The sequence below is a fragment of the Amblyomma americanum genome, chromosome 11, assembly GCF_052857255.1.
Source record: "Amblyomma americanum isolate KBUSLIRL-KWMA chromosome 11, ASM5285725v1, whole genome shotgun sequence".
Classification (NCBI taxonomy): Eukaryota; Metazoa; Arthropoda; class Arachnida; order Ixodida; family Ixodidae; genus Amblyomma; species Amblyomma americanum.
Window position 1 is genome coordinate 124,879,763 of NC_135507.1, and position 11,045 is coordinate 124,890,807.

The following is an 11,045-nucleotide window of genomic DNA, read 5'->3' on the forward strand; positions in this document are numbered from 1 at the left end:
GGGGATCTTTATGCAGTACACAGCTTTTCAAGTTTGTATGGAATTGTGCTTCGGTGCGGAATGATTTGATGATTGCATTTAGCGAGTTCCAGACAGTGATTGCTGAAAATAAAGCGGACTGTTTGCCATAATTAGTTTTGAATTGCGGAAGCAAAAGATTATGTTGTTCAGCGAATCTAGTATTATTAACATTACACAAAAAGGAAGCTTTAAATATAGGGAGAGTAGTGCTATTGTGACGGGCGCGATAAATTAATAAACCTAGTTTCAGTTGGAGTGAACAAAAGAGAGGTAAGATATTGAACCGGCAGTAAAGGGCAGCACTGGATGCGGTGTATGAGCTGAATGTCATTATTCTAACAGACTAGTTTTGAAGATGACACAAATAAGAAAGATGGGTATAGTACGTGTTACCCCACGATGATAAACAGTAATTGAGGTGGCTATGAATGAATGCATAATATAGTGAGCGTAGAATATGCTGTTGGAAATAATAACACGTCCTAATTAGTATACCTATACCAAGTGCAACTTTTTTGCTAATAAATTTAGTGTGAAGGTTAAATTTTAAATGTGAATCAAGCGTCACACCAAGAAATGTTACAGAACTTGATGTGAGAATAATGTGGTTATTTAGGTATACATCTGGAACGCTGACAAGTCGTCTGTGTTCTGAGTGAAATATCAATAGTGTTGTTTTAATTGGGTTTATTTGTAAAAGATTGCTGTGGCACCAGTTCAATGCATTTATAAGGTAGGCATTAATTTTTGATGCTAGGTCACTTAAGTTATCGCTAGAAGAAAATATGGCACTGTCATCTGCATACAGAATGCAGACAGTGTTATTGAGGCATTTTTGCAGATCATTAATGTAAATAAAGAACAGAAGTGGGCCTAAAACAGATCCTTGCGGAACTTCTTGAATAATTGTAATTGGTTGGGATAAGGTATTCGATATTTGTACAAACTGAGTTTTGATAGCGAGGTAATTGCGTTGTAAACTAACAGTGGGCCCACAAATTCCCAGCGATTATAGTTTTAAAAGGAGTATGGGATAATTGATTGCATAAAATGCCTTCGTAAAATCAATGAATACAGCTGCCGTCCAAAGTGCATTATCAATGAAGTGCATAATTCTGTCAGTAAATTTTATCAGTGCGAGCTCAGTGGAATAGTTAGGGCGAAAACCAAATTGATGAGGTATCAGACGGCTGAATTTAAGAAGGTAGTTCGTTAGACGGTTAACAAAGAGCTTTTCGATTACTTTACTTAAAAATGGAAGAATAGTTTTCGGACGATAATTAGCCAAACTGTATTTATCGCCTAGCTTATGTACAGGTATAACTTTGCCGTTTTTAAGTTGATCTGGAAAGTCGCCAGACTTTTGATAATTATTAGTGATAATTATTAGTGAGAACGGGCGACAGTTCGTGTGCAACAAGTTTACATTTAGATGGAAGGATAGAATCTAAGACACACCCGGTATTTTTTAAGCTGGTTATTACGTTTATAACTTCATGTTGAGATGTTGGACGCAAATAGAAAGAGTAAGGACAACGAGTAGGTCGCTAGATTTCAGCGGTAGGCGTTTTGTCGAGCTGTGAAAAAATGGTTTGGTTTGGTTTTATAGGGGTTTAACGTCCCAAAGCAACTCAGGCTATGAGAGACGCCGTAGTGAAGGGCTCCGGAAATTTCGACCACCTGGAGTTCTTTAACGTGCAATGACATCGCACAGTACACGGGACTCTAGAATTTCGCCTCCATCGAAATTTGACCGCCGCGGCTGGGATCGAACCCGCATCTTTCGGGCCGGCAACCGAGCGCCATAACTGCTCAGCCACCGCGGTGGCTGTGAAAAAATGAGTTAAACGCATTTGCTATGTCCGTAGGGTTAGTTAAACTTCGCGTACCATCATTAATTCCTGTAATATTGCACTTTTGGTCCGAGCGATTTAAAAACTCCTGAATCGATTGCGAGTTCTTATGAGTGTTGTATCCATTTGTTAACTATTTCGCTTTCATAGCAACTCCTTTTAGGATGTTTAGTTAGAGAAGAGAGCGTTTTTGAGTAGATCTTGAATCTTTGTTTTAAAGCGAGGTTGAACGGTTGCGCTTTCACTTTGTTGTGAAGGTTACTTTTTTTTCTAATAGAGCGTAGTATTCCGTTAGTCATCCATGGATTTCGCGGTGCAGAATATCATTTTATCAATGACTTTACTGTTGTGCATGCACGGTGACAAGATTCTTGGCTTCTGTTGGTGAGGGTTTGAGCGCTTTCTGACCAAAAACTATGCGGAACATTCTTCTGGACCACACAGCAATTACTAATTTTACAAACTATAAGACAGCAGCCCTATATGTGTTGTTCCAAGCCTACTGGTTTCATGCCACTCTCACGGCAGTTGCATACCAAACGCATTCGCAGTGCAACTCCTCACACTATAAACTGTCTCGTTCGCAGGACATGGAGAGTCGCCACGACATTGCCTATTTCGTCGAGCGCTTCTCGGAGACCACCGGCCTGCGCTGGGACACGCTCACCGCCAAGAGAAGCCCCCACGAACTGGTGGACGTGTTGGTCGCCATGAGCGCACGATTCGCGTCTCGTTGGTCATCAGGGTGGTCACGCTCGAGCTGAAGTACAGGTTCGTCGTGTCTCCGCTCGAAGACGACAAGCTGATCAGTGCGTCTAGGCTGACCACACTGCTTGAGACGGTGGTCGTCCAGGTGAACCGCTCTCTGGAAGGATATCCACAAGGAATCACGAACCGAACACAGGAACTCCACCAGAAGGTCCTGGAAGCATACAGCAGCCGCGACCGCAACGAGTCCAGGCTCTTCGACGACGCCAAGACTGCCCTGCCCCACCCCGTAATCGGCGACACTGCGAGCTGGCTGCAAGCCGTGGAAAGACACACTCGCTTGAACGTCACCAATGGCTCGACGGTGGCCTTGGACGCTCCCAAGCTTGCTGAAGACAAGCCTGCAGCTGTTCGCCCTAACTGACGACACGGCCCGCTCGGTGTACCTGTTCGCGCACGTCGTGAATGCCGTCTCAGCCATGTACGACCTCAACGTGAAGGTAGACGGCCGGCCAGACGTCGCGAGCCAGACTTGTCTGCTGCGGCTCAACGCCTAAGAACTGTCCGCTGCTCGGCGCTCCTTCGCAATCTCTACGCTGGCTCCGCAGCGCATCGTGATCGCCACCAAGGAGATGATGAACCTGGTCACGCTTCAGCTCGTCAAGCGGGTGTCTCTCAACCGGCGCGTCGAGACCTCGGCGCGGATTCTCTTTAGCCAGAGCCTGCGCTCGTACTCTTGAAAAGAGCGTCTTCTCGGGACCGTACCTCAACATGAGCGTCTGGAGAGCGCCTACAAAGCGTTTCCAGCCATGTCTAACCTGTACCAGGAGAGTATGTGGCATGCGCACTTCCTGGTGCCCGAAGAACTGCTAGACACACGCGTCGATGGCAAGATGCTCGCAGACGTATGCCAGGAGATTTGCCTGTCCCCCTACGTCCTGCTCCCGCCCATGGTGTACGGGGAGGCGGACAAGTTCTTCAACTACACCTCTCTGGGCTTCTTCATGGCCACCAGAATAGTGCACGCCTTCCTCTCGCCCAAGACGAGGACCGAAGAGGAAGAGCGCGCCGTCACCTCGCTATTGGAGACGGCGACCGAGTGCCACAAGCAGGCGGGTGACGCCAAGCACGCGTCGGACGTGGTGGACACCCTGAGCTTCGCCTTGGGGCTCCGCGTCACCCTAGAAGCATACAGTACTTGGTCGACATCGGCGCTAAAGTCGGGGGAGAAGACCTCTCGGCTCCGGACATTCTTCCGAAGGGCCTTTATCACGGTCTGCTCAGAGTCGCCGTCGGGACACCGACAACACGGGGGCAGCTACGGACGCTTCAGCTCCAGACAGGCCTGCAACGTCGCCGTCTGGAGCATGCCCGAATTCTTCGTCGCGTTTCAGTGCAGGATAGTACACAATATGAGGAGGAACGGCATCTGTACGTTATTTTAGTTTTTAGTAACATATTCTTCCGCCCACGGGCCGGCTAGATTCGCTTTGAGAAAAGTTACCTGGAGATAATCGGCCATTTTTAGCTGAAAGCGTACCGTGTAAAATGTATACCTCGGGTACATGCTCACTAACATCTAAATGACAATAATGTTCGCGTGAAATGGAGTATTCAAAAACCAACACAAACTGGCTCTGTGGGCGTCCAGTGCTATTTGCTACACCGTCCGTCGCCATTGTGACCAGTGCTCTGTGGTGAACTACGAACCAGCGGCCCTGCGTATCATAGGTTTCCTGAAGCACGGAGAAAAGTAACCTCAGAAGAGACTGGCTTATAGCCGAGTTTGCGCACGCTCATCCTTTTGTTTTCTGTCTACGTGCTTGAATGAATTCTCGTGCTTTGTTTAACGAATACGGGACTGTCGACGGATTCATAAAATCCGCCTGCACTTGCGAGTGATCAACTGGATAATATGCGACCATTTCATCTCGTTAGTTACAAATGCTACAGTTGGTGCTATCATTCGGCGACGATAACACGTAACTCTTGTCTTTCAGCAACTAAGCTCTGTCTATTGAAGTTCAGCGCCCTTCCTGTCTACCGTCTATGTGCGCGTGTTTTTAGCGCTGTGTAACTATACTTTTAAGCTGATTTAAGATGTCTTGAAACTGGGAGCAGAAATCATTGTATGGCTATGATTTCGACCGATAAATGGATTCGATAATAGAATTGGGTTATCACTTGACAACAAGAAACTGTCGAATTCGAACGATACATAATAACTTGGAGCAGAAAAAGCAGATGTCATGTCAGCGATGATATCTTCCGCTATCTGGAACGTATATGCTGATCCACCGTAAAGGCTGTCATCTGGGAGGCAAAATTTCGCGTGATATTGCGGAATATTCTACCTGTGCAAACCTCTATAAGACAGGTTTCCTAGAGACGTATAGTCGCTGTTAAATGATTCTTGAGTAAGACCACAAAGGATGCAAGGTCACAAAGTGACAGGCTTGATGAGGCGAACAGCGGAACGTCGGCTAACTCGTCTCGCGGGGAGGTTACTGACTTGGACTGATGATCAATAACTGCGACATTTTTTGTTAAGAAATCCATGCCAAGGTTGACGTCGGGGGAACACTAGTCGAGTACTGTGAATGTTGCCAGGGGCATCTATTGTCGAACCATTACCTTGGACCTGCTTGTGCAAGTCGGAGTGATCAAGTGACCTCTGTCAGCAGAAATCTGCGGGCCCGTACAAGGCGTAGTTACCATTTTCGAGTTGTGGCGAATGACCCACTTAGAACAGAGTACTCGGCACCGTTGTCTGCAGCCTTTACAACGATCATGACTGAGTTGCTCGGACAGAGAAGACCCACCCAGCGAGGGAGACTCAAGTGCTACTCATACGGCTGCGACTTGGCGATTGCCTAGCTGGTTTATTATTCGAAATTATTCCGAAGCCGTCCACTACGACACCTCTTTCTTCCTTCATTCTCTCCGCTCCTCCTTTATCTCTCCCCTCACGGCGCGATTGAGGTGTCCGTCAAGATGTGACAGATACTGCGCCATTTCCTTCTCCCAAATAACTCAAGCGAAAGCTTTACTGGCCGCGAACTTGCAATTACGCCGTGGCTGTGCTCCGAGGAGCCACGTGACGAAACAACGCGCGCCTCGAAGCAGATATTTCTCTCTCTCTCGCTCCCTAGTGCCCGGGTTCGAACCCGACCGCGGCCGCTGCGTTTTTATGGAGGCAAAACGCTAAGGCGCCCGTGTGCTGTGCGATATCAGTGCACGTTAAAGATCCCCAGGTGGTCGAAATTATTCCGGAGCCCTCCACTACGGCATATCTTTCTTTCTTCTTTCACTCCCTCTATTCCTTCCCTTACCGCGCGGTTCAGGTGTCCGTCGATATATGCGACAGATACAGCGCCGTCTCCTTTCAACACTCCAGTTGTCACCAACACAGTGCTGTGCGCGTGTGTGATTTAATTCCTTTAAAATGAACTAATCACGCGCACAACCTGGACACTTTTCTTATTGTGTAAATAGTTTGTACATATTACTTCTCCCCCTATCCTCTCTTCCTGTCCCCTCACCTCTTTCATTTCATTTCTCCATTTTGCCTGCTATCCTTTATTTCCGCTGCCCCAGCTCAGGTGCCTCAGTATCGATGGCAGATGCCGGGGCTAGCAAAAATCTTTTCCTTCCTTTTTACTATTATATTTAATAAAACCACTACCACCGCCTACTGCGCGGTTCGGGTGTCCGCCGAGATATGTGAGACGGTTAGTGTGCCATTTCCTTTCCTCACAAACCAAACAAAACAAGTGAGCCGACGGCGTTCATTGAGTTCATTGGCGTTCACAACTTTGCAAAGGCCGTTCATTATCGCGAAAGGAAAGACGTACAACCAGCTCCGTGGTTCAGTGGAGACCTCAATCTCGATTTCATGTACGTGGAGTTTGTGCCCAACTGCAAAAGCCTGCTTTAACTGCGTTCCGCACACTGGATAGGCAGCGCCCCCCCCCCCCCCCCCCCCCCTGCCACCCTTGGAGGTGGCATGCAGTTAATGGTTGATCGCGAGGTATTGATCACCAAATGAACGCTGCGGCCCAGCTATTGCCGCAGTGCCGTTTGTCAGCCACAACGCTGTCAGCGCAAATTCATTCAGGACATATCTCTCTCTCACCACCGCCAGTTATGCGCCCTTCGTTTGTTCAAAGCCACCGCCGTCTAGAACATTGTCAACGCCAATGAAGAGAGGGAACGCCGACATATTTCGCAGCGTATATCCTGGATTAGCTGAGCTAATGCTGAGCTAATCTGCAATATTTTTTTTTCTGGTTGCTGTGTAACAGCCAGTACATAAATGTTGCCGCTTCTGATTTTCCCTACGGGGTCTAGGCCACCTTCTCCGCTTCAGACCGCCGTATATACGAAAGGACGCGGGAAAGGCGACCGGGAATGTTCATATGCTAAGAGATGCGGCCGCTGACCGCGAAGCGCTCTTGTCGCGTTGGGACAAAATCCTAGCGGAGCCATTCGTCGGTAAAGGCAGTTGTGGTACTCTTGACCAGCCTCTCAGCAATGGCAGCACAGGAGTCGATGATCGGCACTGTGCCAGACTTCGCTTTTGCGTGGGCCGACACGACAGACTGCTGCGGCGTATGCCATTGAAAATTTAAAATTGCTTTTGAAGAATGGAAATGACGCAGCAACGATCTCATTTTGTCGGACACCCAAACCGCGCCTTAAGGGAAGGGATAAAGGAGGGGCTAAGAGAAGAAAGGAATAAAGAGGTGCCGTAGTGGAGGGCTCCGGAATAATTTCGACCACCTGGAGATCTTTAACGAGCACTGGCATCGCACAGCACACTGGCACCTTTTGCGTTTCACCTCCATCGAAACGCGGCCGCCGCGGTGGTTCTAACCCGGGTTCTCCGGCTCTGTAGACGAGCGCCCTATCCAATCAGCCGCCGCGGCGGGTATACCATGGCCTGTGGCGGTTTCGGTTGGAGAAGTTCGGGTTGCGTGAGTTCCTGCTGCACATCTTTATGAATAAAGCACAATAAGGATGAAAACTGAAGCTGCTGTGTCATCGAAAGAGCTCCTCCCGTGGTACGGCCCTTAAGACAACGAACATTTTGCTCTTGATGCCCCTCGTCAGATAACAAAATTTCAGTGCGAAATAACTAGTTCACGACGACAGACTAACTCACAGGTATTGTGTGAAGCTTGACCTTCGGCAAACTATGAACAAATAAAATGAACATTGCCCAACTGCGATTCGAAATCCCGAGAGCGCGAAAAGTTCGGCGTAGCTGGTGCAGTGTACGAAAGCACTGTGCTATCACCGCAGCCGATCACGCCTAAAGAAAAAGTTGAGGCGCGATCACACACACATGTGATCAACACACACGCTCACACACGCACGCCCGCACGCATACCCACGCACGCACGCACGTCCGCACACACACACACACACACACACACACACACACACACACACACACACACACACACACACACACACACACACACACACACACACACACACACACACACACACACACACACACACACACACACACACACACACACACACACACACACACACACACACACACACACACACACACACACACACACACACACACACACACACACACACACACACACACACACACACACACACACACACACACACACACACACACACACACACACACACACACACACACACACACACACACACACACACACACACACACACACACACACACACACACACACACACACACACACACACACACACACACGAACGCGTACATGCACACGCACACACACACGCCCGCACACACGCGCACACGCAGACAGAGGGAGAGAGATCCTTGCAGCACACTCTTGCGCTGAGCATTGCACATTAAAATCTTCGTCAATAGTATTGCCAAACTAATATTGCAGTAGTGACAGATGTGCACGGCATGCGATAGCGTGGACAGTGTTGTAGCTGGAACACGGCACATGGAGCATGCGGGTTGGCGGAGAGAGAGAAACTTTATTGTAGGAGAGGAGGTCTGGGCACTCCCCTGGGTCTCCGCACGACCCCACTGCACTCAGGTGTTTATGTCCCTAAGGTCCATAACACTGGCAGCCCGGCCGGTGGCGATTGTCTACACGGCCGGGTCCTCCGAGCGCAGCAGGGTCTCCCAGTCCTCCCAGGTCTTGAGGTCCTCTAGGCCGCGCGGGGGAGGGTCCGCCAGGCAGAGGGAGAGGATGTGGAGGGAAGAGGCGAATGGGTCTGGGCACAAGGTGCAGGCAGGAGTGGGGAAGGAGAGTGATAGTGGGCTAGGGTCAGGGGTGAGGGGAGTGTGTGTGTCTGTAGTTTGCGCCGGAGTGTTGCGCGTTTGTTATCAAGGGAGGGGTGGGGCAAGGGGTAGAGCTGGCGCGAGGCTCTGTAGGCCTGCGTCATCTCGCTGAACGAGTGCATTCGCTCCCTCGCGAATCTCCGATCCGAGGCCACCTGAACCCGGTTTAAAGAACTTCGGGTACGGGCTAAAAGGTTGGCGGCCTCGTTTCCGGGATTCCCGGCGTAGACATTGCTGTATAAACGCGGCATTTTATAAATGGTAAATTGGCACGATGATGAAAAAGCTCAAGACGCGCATAACTGGCTCCATAGTTCAGTGGACACATCAATCGTGCTTACAGGGACGTGACGGCGGGGCCCATCTGCAAAGAACCATGCTTTCCCACAATCTTTCGTATTTAGCAATACTAAACCACCAAACTACCAGTAATTTGTTGTCTAAATTTGCAGGATTGTTTAAATTCAGCTATCACGCACTTTTATTTCACAAAAACTCGGCTTCCATTGCTTCATTTCCTGCCAGGCGGCACACCGTCGTAACCAAGCTGGCCGTTGAGGCAACCAAACTGAGACTGGGGTATTCAGAATGATCGCACTGACTGTGCGGTAATGCGGAAAATTTCTTGGAAGCCAGTCGCAGTAGGTCTGCGGCGACAGCGACGCGAATTGGTGTCGCAAAACAGCTCATATACACTGCGCTGCGATAACAATCACTCTATGTGAAAAGGGCTTCAGGTATCGAAAATGAAAATTTGTGACACGGGCGTCTTAGCGTTTTTCCTCCATAAAAACGCGACCGCGGCGGCTGCGTTTTTATGGAGCAAAAACGCTAAGGCGCCCGTGTGCTGTGTGATGTCAGTGCACGTTAAAGATCCCCAGGTGGTCGAAATTATCCCGAAGCCCTGCACTACAGCACCTCATTCTTCCTTTCTTCTTTCACTCCCTCATTTCCCCTTCCCTTACGGCGCGGTTCAGGTGTCCAATGATATATGAGACAGATACTGCGCCATTTCCTTCCCCCCAAAAAACAATTATTATTATTGTTATTATTATTATTATTAATATTATTATTATTATTATTATTATTATTATTATTATTATTATTATTATTATTATTATTATTATTATTATTATTATTATTATTATTATTATTATTATTATTATTATTATTATTATTGAGGAAAGGAAATGACGCAGTAACTGTCTCACCTATCACGGTGGGCACCCGAACCACGCCATAAGGGAAGGAATAAAGGAGGAAGGGACTGAAGAAAGGTGTCGTAGTGAAGGTCTCCTGAATAATTTCGATCACCTGGAGATCTTTAACGTATCGGCTTAGTCTGCGTTTCGCCTCCATCGAGAATGAGAGTTTTGATCACGACCCACGCATCGCGGAAGGTGAGCGCATCGACAGTGTCACCGGCTGTCGCGCACTTACACGGTCACAACGTGCTTTGATCCTCCGCGCGCGCATTGGCTGCGTGTGGCCCGGGGAACGACGGGTGCGTGCAGTGCAGTGGAACGACGGTGCAGTGGAAACACTAGAACACCTTCTCCTTCACTGTGCCGCTTTCGCCGATGCTCATCGCGATATGCTCGCGGCCTATAGGGCGCAGGGCATACTACCAGACTCCATCAAGACGCTATTGTGGCCGCAGGACAGTGCGCGCACTCGTGAGCGAACTTTGGTGAGCTTCTGTGCATTCCTCGAACACACGGGCTTGACGTCCCGTCTGTTCTCCGTCAGGTAGTTACTCGCAGTGACCGAACGCTCCGCGAGTTCTACCTTGAACTGGACACCCCACTCCAGTTGTAACCAACACAGTGCTGTGCGTGTGTGATTTAATTTCTCTAAAATGAACTAATCACGCGCACAACCTGGACACATTTCTTATTGTGTAAATAGTTTGTACGTATTACTTCTCCCCCTATCCTCTCTTCCTGTCCCCTGACCTCTTTCATATCATTTCTCCATTATGCCTGCTGTCCTTTATTTCCGCTGCCCAGCTCACGTGCTTCAGTATCGATGGCAGATGCCGGGGCTAGCAAAAATCTTTTCCTTCCTTTTTACTATTATTTTTAATAAAACCACTACCACCACTGAACACACTGCAAATTGCATCCAAAAGAAACTTTGTCGAAATCACC